General features: G+C 38.5%; 1 protein-coding gene across 3 annotated transcripts in view; it reads left to right on the forward strand.

Moving 5' to 3' along the window:
- The first annotated feature begins 2,953 nt into the window (after window positions 1-2,953).
- Window positions 2,954-10,260, forward strand: part of tonsl (tonsoku-like, DNA repair protein) — a 43,307-nt gene continuing 36,000 nt past the window's right edge. For all 3 annotated transcript variants that reach the window (XM_077621069.1, XM_077621070.1, XM_077621071.1), the window contains exons 1-2: window positions 2,954-3,168; window positions 9,431-9,564. The gene's annotated coding sequence lies outside the window, so the exon portion shown is untranslated. The remainder of the gene's footprint in view (window positions 3,169-9,430; window positions 9,565-10,260) is intronic.

A 10,260-nucleotide genomic window follows, 5' to 3' on the forward strand; every position in this document is an offset into this window, starting at 1 on the left:
GGAAAAGTAGCGCCGACAAGCCTACTAATTATATTCTACATTTTTTTCAATTTATTTAACTTCATTTTTACCTTTTTTGAACAGCAGTGATGACTTTAGAATTAAAGCCATACAATTTTTTTTTTCTCACAGCAGATGCAGCAGTAGGTGGCGCTTATGTTTGTGGCAAATACTAACAAAGAATAGTTGGCAGGCATTCATCGTTAATTATATTTATTATTCATCCATTCATTCATTTTCTGAACCCCTTATCCTCGCAGGGGGTGCTGAAGGCCAGAGGCGAGGACAACCTGAATCGGTAACCAGCAAAAAAGTTCATCAGAAGCTAAGTAGGCCTTTTGTGCCACTCGAGGACATATTTTTACATGAATGTACAATAGGTAGAGTTCATATTTCTTGTGAAAATTTCCATTAACATTTTATATCAATAATCTCTATTTACTTCGCTGAATAGAAACCTTTCCAAACACACAATGTTAAAAATGACTTGTTTGGCCATGAGACACAGATGAATTGCATTGTAATCATTGTCAGATAGGACTCAAGCATGGACCTGTAAAAAGCAATCATTGTGATCTTTGCGGGAAATCCATTGAAGGCTGGGGTGCATAAACATCTCTGCTGGGTGCCGGCTACCAGCCATGGAGGGAAAATTGGCAATACATGAGAATTCCTTTACTTTTCACCATCCAAACCCTCCGCCATTAAACATCCACGTACATGTTTTCACTCCTCAGCTTGGAACGTAATTGACTCCAGGATGTCGCGTACGTGTCCTTAACTTCAAACTGTAGATATTATCCGCTATGGCTTCAGGCCTGTTTACAGCTCATCACAACCCAAATGGAGGAAACTGCTTCTTATCTTTACTCCTCACCACCCAGCCTGTTGCTGTTACAATTTTTTTCTTATATTTATTAATTACCATGCCCATACAGTATAAATCTGCCCGTGTCTATCTTAGTTTAACTCTAGAAACTGCAGGCAGATAGGTGAAGTACATATAGTCTTTTTTTTCCTTTTAAATTTCTTTGAAACAAGCCACAATCAATGAAATTCATCAGAGTATTGTAATTAATTAACAATATATTACTTAAATAGTCACTGCCAAATTTTGTGTTAAGAAATAATTAAGCTTCGTCATTGTTTTCGTCACTCTTGGGCAAATATATTTGTTTTACTTAGGAACTGCTAAATATTTAATGCAAAAATGGGTTGAGGCAAAGGTTTCGAAGAAAATATTTAAATAAAGTACAAGCTATCCACTTTACCTGAATATTTTAAACATGGAGTGCTTTGTTTTCTGCAATAGGCATAGAAATGAGTGAAAAATTCTGCAATCTCAGAATAATAGATTGCTGTTTAACTTTTTTAAACCATTTATTTTTTGGGTTGATTTTAATTCGGTACCTCTGTTCAGTTACTCAAGTGAATTGAGATATTGTTGTTGTTTTTTCTTGGTGTGTATCCAAGTTTTTTTTTGTATTTAATTTTGTCATTGTTGTTCCTTAGTCTATTATTTTGATCCAACTCTTTTTGTGCGAATCAGGTGTCGTCATTGTGCATCGTGCAGCGGTTACAGGTTTGACATCAGCTCATTAGTGTTCTCCAGCTTTGTCTTTCCACAGGTTCAACCCCCGCTGTCAGGATTTCGTTAGGTCAGAGGGCCATGACCGCCAGAGACAAAGGTGTATTGTTAAATTCTGATTAATTAATGAAATGTCACATGGCAGCACCTGTTCCCACAAAGAAAACACAGCAAAGTATGTATTTGTTATCATTTTTTTTCTTCTCTGCTTTCTGAGTCCCTGAAGCATTGTGATGGAAATCTCATTTACGTTAGTACGAAAAAAGGAAGACCATAAAACCGAGGCTGTTTAAGTTGATGAATGAGCTCTGGGAGTCTGGGATTAGATTTTTGCTATCAGTAAAAATGCATTGGCACCCCTCAAGTTGAATACAATCTGTTCTGTGATGCTGATTTAGCTTTACTTTTATTCAATTCCAAAGTTCTAGAAAGAAAAGTTCATGTGTGGTGGGTGCTACTAAACCATGAAATTTAGTTGCCGTGACACAAACTTAAAGCTAAAATGTAATAGCTTGCACCTTATCTTGTATTTGGCAGACTGTTTTGATTTACGTGAAAGATGTTGAAATCTCTGGCGGCTCTCTGATAGCGACTCACTGTGTAATGGATTATAGTAAAAACATATCATTTATAATTTAAACATGTATGTTATTACTTTTAGATTCCAGATTGTCCAGGTGTAGCATTTTTTTCTACTGTATTTGTGACCTTTGATACCAGTACGACTCCAGGTTGTATGGCACATATATATGTTCATTAACATGAATATGAATATGTTCATTAATATGTGCTGTCCCTTAATAAATAAATCAAATGCTCAAATAAATAATATAGCATGGTACAACTCTGTCAAATGGGCATTGATTATTTAGAAGGTAAGAGAGACAACAAAAGGATTTTTGAATGTATTTATTATTCAAGAATAGCTGTGAATCTGTTGCAGTCACATTAGCAGATAAACATTGAGGGCTAAAAGTGAGACCAACAAGTTCCCCCTGGAGCGCTCCCAATTAACACTTCATCTTTTTCAGAGTGGAAGGACGTGAGGTTCAACACCAACAGCTTCATGACATGTTTATCAAGGGATTAAAGTCAAAATGCAAGGTAATTTACATTGATGCTTTAATGCAGTGCTTCTCAAATAGTAGTGGGGCGCATCCCATCAGGGATTGGTTTGGGTAGGAGGGTGCAAAGTGATGCCTGGAACCATCTGATTCAGAAAAAACATAGTACTTTGTAATTGCACATTGCCTCAGTGGATGGCAGTGACGTGCTCACTAAAGCAAACAGTACAACTGGGGTGGGAAAACTATTCCACAAAGGGCCACAGTGGGTGCAGGTTTTCATTCCAACCCATCAAGAGGAAACCTTTTCATCAATCGGGTGTCCTACAAGTGCAATTAGTGGATTGCAGTCAGGTGCTTATTTTTTTTCTGCAGGAATCTCATTGGTCAAAGTGTCTGTGCTGGATTGGTTGGAACAAAAACTTGCACCACAATGGCCTCGAGGACCAGTTTGGCCACACCTGCGGTACAAGATCATTAAAAGACAGCAGGAACAAAAAGATGATGCATATTAAGGTACAACACTCTTTTTTTTTTCTTTTCTTGAATTTTAACAAGGATACAATCTTATACAGAGATGTACTTGGAATTTAAAACTAAAAACATACTATTTATTTACAGTTGGAAGTAGTGCTTCCTGTCAAATGATCAGATGATTTGGTATACAACTCTGAAAGGAATTTGGGCCAAATTGGTTAAGGATATAGTAGTTTAAAGTTTTGTGTTGTGATTAATAAGCTCGCAGTGAAGTCAGGTGAGCAAATGTTTATACTGCGAGGTGCCTTCAGTGTAAGTCAGCACCAATTAAAAAAATAATTGGACATCATGAGAAATTATTAGAAATGTTTTGTTGGATTTGTACATCACTGCAAATTACTAGCATAGCTGGATATTTTGAACCACATATCTTCTGACAAAAGTAAACGTCAGCTCTGGTTAACACACTGCTCAGTTCACCTCGTCTTCATGCTCATGATGTTGATGTTATTTGAGCAGACACCATCTTTGCCACTATTTTCAACAAAAAAAGAAGCGCTTATCTTCTGCTTGTCTGCTCTGAAACTCTAGGTTTGATGTCTTCTTTTTGAGACAATTGCCTCTTTTTAACATTGCCACATTAGCCACACTGATTTATCTCTAAGCAAACAAACATATCCACTTGATGACACTCATTCCAACAACATTGGACTTTGATCTGTAAATTACCGGCAGTCAGCCAAGATACGTATAAATAAAAGAATATAAGCCGAGGGGTTAAAAGCTTTCAGGAATTAGTTGCAGCTGCATCATATCATTTAATTCCATTCATGCTGAAATTCTGAATAGGAAAAAAATATAGACCACTTCCCCGAAGAGCCCCCACTCACAATTCTATCCCCTTCAGATGTTAGATGAGGTGTTAATATATTCTAGCTCGAGAAAGAAAAGTCCACTGATGTGATGCCAGTGACAGAATGTACATCAACACAAATATAGTGTGTCAAAGACCTTGGGGCACAAGTCGAGACATATTTTTGTGTGTACCAACTCGCACAATGTCAGGTTCTTTTAGTGGAGCAGAACCTTCACGTCTAAAATCAAACCCACCAACACTTTGTCAGCACTCCATTTATTTGTGTGTATTTATTCATACAGAATAACTATTTTTTCACACTGTTTGATTTAACCAATATTTAGTTGAATCCCTATTGAAGATTTTTTGTGAGTGACAGCCGCCCCTAATTAACCCCCAACAAATACACACACACATGCTCAGTCCCACATACAGTATTCTTTATTCATTTCATTGTCCTCGTTCCACAGGAGCAGTTCTTTTGCACGTTCACTTTTGAATGAACACATCTACGATGTATACAGTATTTGTATGCGTGTACGGTGTACATTTTCACCGGCATTTCACATGGAATCCCCCCGTCCCTTTAGCGTACTTCCAGAGTGACGACTAGTGGGCTGAATTGTATCCTGCCTGGCTTGCATGTTGTTTCATTCCCTCAAGGGCCTCATCACGTGCATGGCCGCTCTTTGACCTTAATCAAACAATGGCTTTGCATGGCTTCCCTCATGCGTGACATCATATGCAACGGCTTGTCCTGTTAAAAGGACATTTGTCATTTAAAACTATAAATATTTTTTTATAGGGATTGTTTACCAAATGTGTTCAGTTAAAATTACAATTACTTGTCAAATAGTCTAAAAAAGGTATGGAATTTATTTTAAAAAAAATCTTCTGAAGGAGACCAGCAGATGGGGCCAGACCCTTCAAAAACATCCAACAAGTATTAATAAAATATATTTATATTTATGCCAAATTTAGAATTGCAAAAAAATAATAAAAATACAGAAACTAAAAATTTAAAATTGGAAAACATTTAATAAATATATCTGTGTTTTAATTGTTGGTTAATTTTCAGTTTATTTGTGTTATTTTTTTAAGAGTATTGTAATTATATAACTCCTAATAATACAAGAAATCTGATTGTTTTTTCTCTTTCCTGAACCTTTTGCACATAATTGTCCGATTTATTATCATACTAGATTAGTAGTACAATAATTTCAATTGTTATTCACTTAGTCAGCAATTTTGTCAGCATAAAATGAGCAAAACAACAAAAATAGTGAAGGGTGGATTTTAAGATATATAAAACACACAACCCTAGGGAAGGTAGAAATTTAGCTGGTCCGGGGCTGTGGGTTGTTACCGAAAGAACAAAAGCCTAAATGCATACAATCGACCAAAATGAGTTTCCGCCGCAGGTTGACCAGGCTCCTCCTTGGAGATAGGGTGAGAAACTCAGTCATTCTGGGAGAGGCTTAGAGTGGATATGCTGCTCGTCCGCATCTAGAGGAGTGAGATAAGGTGGCTCAGACATCTAATTAGGATGCCTCCCGGAACATCCCAGTTTAAGTCTTCAGGGCACGTGGATAAAGTGGCTGGGGAGATATGAGTATAGTTGTCACTGATAAAGCTGCTCCCACGCGACCCGATGAATAACTAAATTAAGCAATGATAAAAATGCAGGGTGCATTAATAGGTTTGAAAGAAACCATTAACAAAAGTAAAAACAATTATCTGAGATTCCACTTTTTGGCACTTTTAAGGGCTGAAGGAGTTCAGTTGTGATTTATCAGAACTATACCCCATTGACTAATGATATGAAACAATTCGTGTTATACTGGCCAAAGGCTGTGATGAAAAAAAGTCATGCCCTCTACTCTAGGACAGATGCATATACATCCCTAGAGTACTAATGAGGATGGTGTCCACAAATATGTGATCAAATGATTAAAAAAAAGACATCCTCATTGGGGTGTTTGAATGAAAAACTTGTGGATGCTCTTGTCATATACCAGCCATATTAAATGACCTGGTCCAATAGCAGTCACTTTTTCCTATCATGAATAAACATATCTGGAATGAAGTATGCTATGTTTTCAATGGGAAAGCTGACCACTGTACAAAAATTTATTCTGGGGTTTCTCATCTTTGTATAATGCATGCATTCAGAAAAATAACAAGCAAGTACTATCTTGTAGTTCTTTGTAAGGGTTTGTAACATATCAGATATTGCTTATACACCAATCAAGCTGGAGATAGCACAATAGATGAAGAACTCGCCTCAGTCATTCATAGAGATCTAAATCAGCTCTAAATTATTTGGAAGACATGGAAAGGGAATACAGTGCCTATTTTTCTTTTAAAGCAGTCAACAGCAATGTCACACCTTTTGTCAAACAGACCACGTAATGACGGGCTAAGCATGGTAGACAACAATAGAAACAACATAACAGTTTGTTTGGAGGTCTGTCTTTGAATGCATGAAACAAAACATTCTGTTTTCATCAAAAACTCATCTTTTTTAATATTTATATTTCAAATAACTCAATTGATCTTGGTGCCAGCTGTGCGTCATTTGGTCACTACTGTGCCGCATATTTAAAAAATATATTTTCATATATTGTATTCATATACTATTTGCTTTAATATTAAAATATAGTCATACTTTACCTTGAAATTGGCAGGGCAACCAGTTCAGGGTTTACCCCGCCTGCCTATAGCTAGCTGTGTTTGTGCTGATAAGCGGTACAGAAGATGAATAAAATAAAAACTCATTAAATACTTATCATTTTCCCAAGTCACCTACAGACACACCACTATGATGGAGCCGCTTGTGGTCGACCAATGGGATAGACTCCAGCTCATTTGTGAGCCAAATGAATACAAGAAAATGTAACATCTCATCTAATTTTCTGAACCGCTTTATTATCCTCCGTAAGATTTGTAGGGGTGCTGGAGCCTATCCCAGCTGACTTTGGGTCAGAGGCGGGGGACCTGAATTGGTCACCAGCCAATCGCAGAAATTGAACATCTAAACATTCCAAGTCTCCTTTCTTTGTCTAAACTCACGTGCACACATCCTCACACCCACACACACCTACACAAACGCAACGTGGTTTAGAGCAATTTCACTTGACTAGGACTGTTGTCATAGCTACATTAAAGTACTTTTCTTCAAGTTAGGTTCACAAAATGAAAAGGCAGTGAGTGGACTGCTGTCAACATATTAAAATGTTCAAAGAGAGGCCTTCAGACACCATCCAAGAACACTCCTCAAGTGTAGTCATGGAGACCTCCGATGTCATCTCGTTATTTATTTTTTGTCTCAGAGGAGCAAATTCCCTAACACACCTGCTAACTTTCATACTCTCTACTCGTGCTCTTCTAACGTTTAGAAAGAAATGTTCAACTGAAGCAGCATTAGCGAACCCCTTAGGATACACCAAATATAAACATCCGCTAACATTGAGTTAGTAGTTGTAATTTCTGTTCCTTACTTATTTTGCTGTAACATCCCACAAATCTCTTCTCAAATTACTCATTTCAAGCAGTAAAATGCAAGACACCCTTGGTGTGTTCAAAATTGGTCCATGGATTGGAAACTATATTAATGTTACTTTCTTAAAACTAACCTTGGGGGCCCGGCACCCGAGTGGTTAGCGCTTTTCTCCCCGGGCTTGCGTGGGGTCTCAGGGGGTGCTGGAGCCTATCCCAGGTGACTTCGTCGAGCCAGAGGCAGCGGACACCCCAAATCAGTGGCCAGCCGATTGTAGGGCACTAGGAGACGGACAACCATTCCCACTCACACTCATACATTTGGAGTGTCCAGTAAGCCTACCATGCATGTTTTTGGAAAGTGGGAGGAAACCGGAGTACCCGGAAAAAAAACCACACTGGCCCAGGGAGAACATGCAAACTCCACACTGGTGGACTGACATGGATTTGAACCCAGGACCCCAGAACTGTGAGGCTGACGTGTTAACCGCTCAGCCGCCATTGCCTCAAATTTGAAAGGAATATATTCCTAGTGATTGATTATTATGTGTTTGAGTTGTACATTAACCTTCATTTCAACAGGAAAGCCAATGTGATTAAAAACTATTTTCAAGGGGTACTGGATAAGAGGCAGCTAAAAATGAAAATACAATACTGTATACATTGTCATTCTTCATTTTCTACTTAACTCTTGAAGAGTTTTATCTCTTTCAAGCATTGGCACTTCTGTCCTTGGAAGTGGATAAATGACGCTGATGCTGTCATGTTGATTAAGAATAATCTCATAATATTTGAAAAGCAGCAGTCACAAAGGAAGTGTGCTCGCATACAAGGGCGGAGCTTGGGCTGGTGTTGGCGTGGTACCAGCTCCCGGCTTGGGTCTTTAAGAGGGACCCAGGTGGGTGAGAAAATGTGCTGAAAAGGACATATGATGATGCGTGGAATCTTTAATATTGTTGCAATATGAGAATCATTTATCATACATTGGCTTTTGGAACAAAGAACACTTGCTTTATAGAGGCATTTAATAGAGACCCTTTAATTTATTAAGAATATTCTTTAATATGTAGACGTGGTTGGAAAGCACTATTTCATCACAATGATCCTTAGCGACAATAACCTAAAATGTTCGTGTGCCTTGTTCCTGTGTAATACACGCCCCGAATATTCCACTCACATACACACACGTAGAAGACGAATCTCCGGCGTCTAAACTGCTTGTGCTCACCCCTCCCTCAGTTAGTATTTGGATGCCATGTAAAATAAGGCCTCTTAAAAATAAATGATTCAGAACTCCTCATCAGACAAGTGTCTTCTTTCTTATTTTGGTATGTTTATATGGGTGTCTGAAAGTGGAACCTGACAATTGTGCTTGATCAAACTCTCCACTAGCAACCCTTCGCTATTACGATTAAGATGTGTTTCGGATCTCATTGTGGTTATTGACTGGTTGCCAAGCAAATGGCTTTTCACTTCTCTTTACCACATAATAGCACAGGTTTGTGTTAAGATGCAGTTGGTGTTGTCCTATCAACATATAATTAGAATAACAAGACCACGATCACTCACTGCCAGCCTCCTAATTCATTGTTTGTGACCTGAATTTGTGATCTTTTTTTTCTTGTACTATCAAAAGAAGCCCACATAAAGTGGTCCATGCACCAAGGTTGAAAATCACTGCTCTACCTAATCAACATTGCCTCTCCTACTTGATGACAAATGTACTCCAGTTTGTTATAAGATATGATAATCAACAATCACTTCCTCACGGGAGGCATTAATGAATCATGCATTCATTTGTCAAATCTTCCTCAGGCATTGGCAACATGTTACACTTGGTTTCAGGCATTCATCATCTCTTTTCAATGGCACAAACATGTTTAATTACACAGAGGAATACACGAAAGCAGCAAGTAAAATCTCCTCCTTTTCCTTCCTCTTCCTCAGCTATGTTTTCGCCAGGCGCTGAAGAGGCCCAGATGTACCCCCTGAGGGTGGCCTTGGCTCTGGCCCTGACAGCTGTAGATGTGGTGTGGAGACCACATCTGCTGAGAAAAGTGAAGGACTGTGGCAAAACTGAGGTGAGTGAATTGAATTTGCCTGTCATTGCTACTATGGTACTCGGTCGTTTGGTTGCCGGTCTTTTGGTCGCCCGGAAGGTTATTGATAATTACCATTTAAATCGTTGCTCAAATTCCCTAAACACAAACTGCGAATTATTATTTAGTCATACTTAATGCCCTATTAATTATTAGGCTAAAGAAAAGCTCCAGATTTCCAGGACTTTTATTGTTTTTTGTTGGAGAACTTGTTAAGACCCTGACTGACGTAGATTCTTAATAGGGACAACGCATGTACATACAAACTCTTATACACTCACACGTCCGCTCAGTGAAACTGCTCAGGGCCATTGTTGGCTTTTATTGATGCGTAGACCGTGTTGTTTTACCTTGTTTTGTCGCCGGTCTTTTGGTCGCCTGTTGTTTGTGTCCGGGCGACCAAAAGACCGGCAACCAAAAGACGGCGACCAAAAGACCGGGGACCAAACGACCGCACATGGCCACTATACAGTAGAAATAGAAAGAAGCAAAAGGAGTGTTCAAATTTCAGAGTTTTCACATAAAACTAGCTATTTGCCATTCAGAAATGCCAACCATGACATGCAGAGATCTCCAATTTTTAGGGCCTAAAAAGATATTGGAGGTTTGAAACAAAACAATCAAGTACTAGTCTAGAGATCACAGACTCCATCATCACTGCAGGGGCTTCACTTCTTG

Source organism: Stigmatopora argus, chromosome 15 (genome assembly GCF_051989625.1).
Source record: "Stigmatopora argus isolate UIUO_Sarg chromosome 15, RoL_Sarg_1.0, whole genome shotgun sequence".
NCBI classification, from domain to species: Eukaryota; Metazoa; Chordata; class Actinopteri; order Syngnathiformes; family Syngnathidae; genus Stigmatopora; species Stigmatopora argus.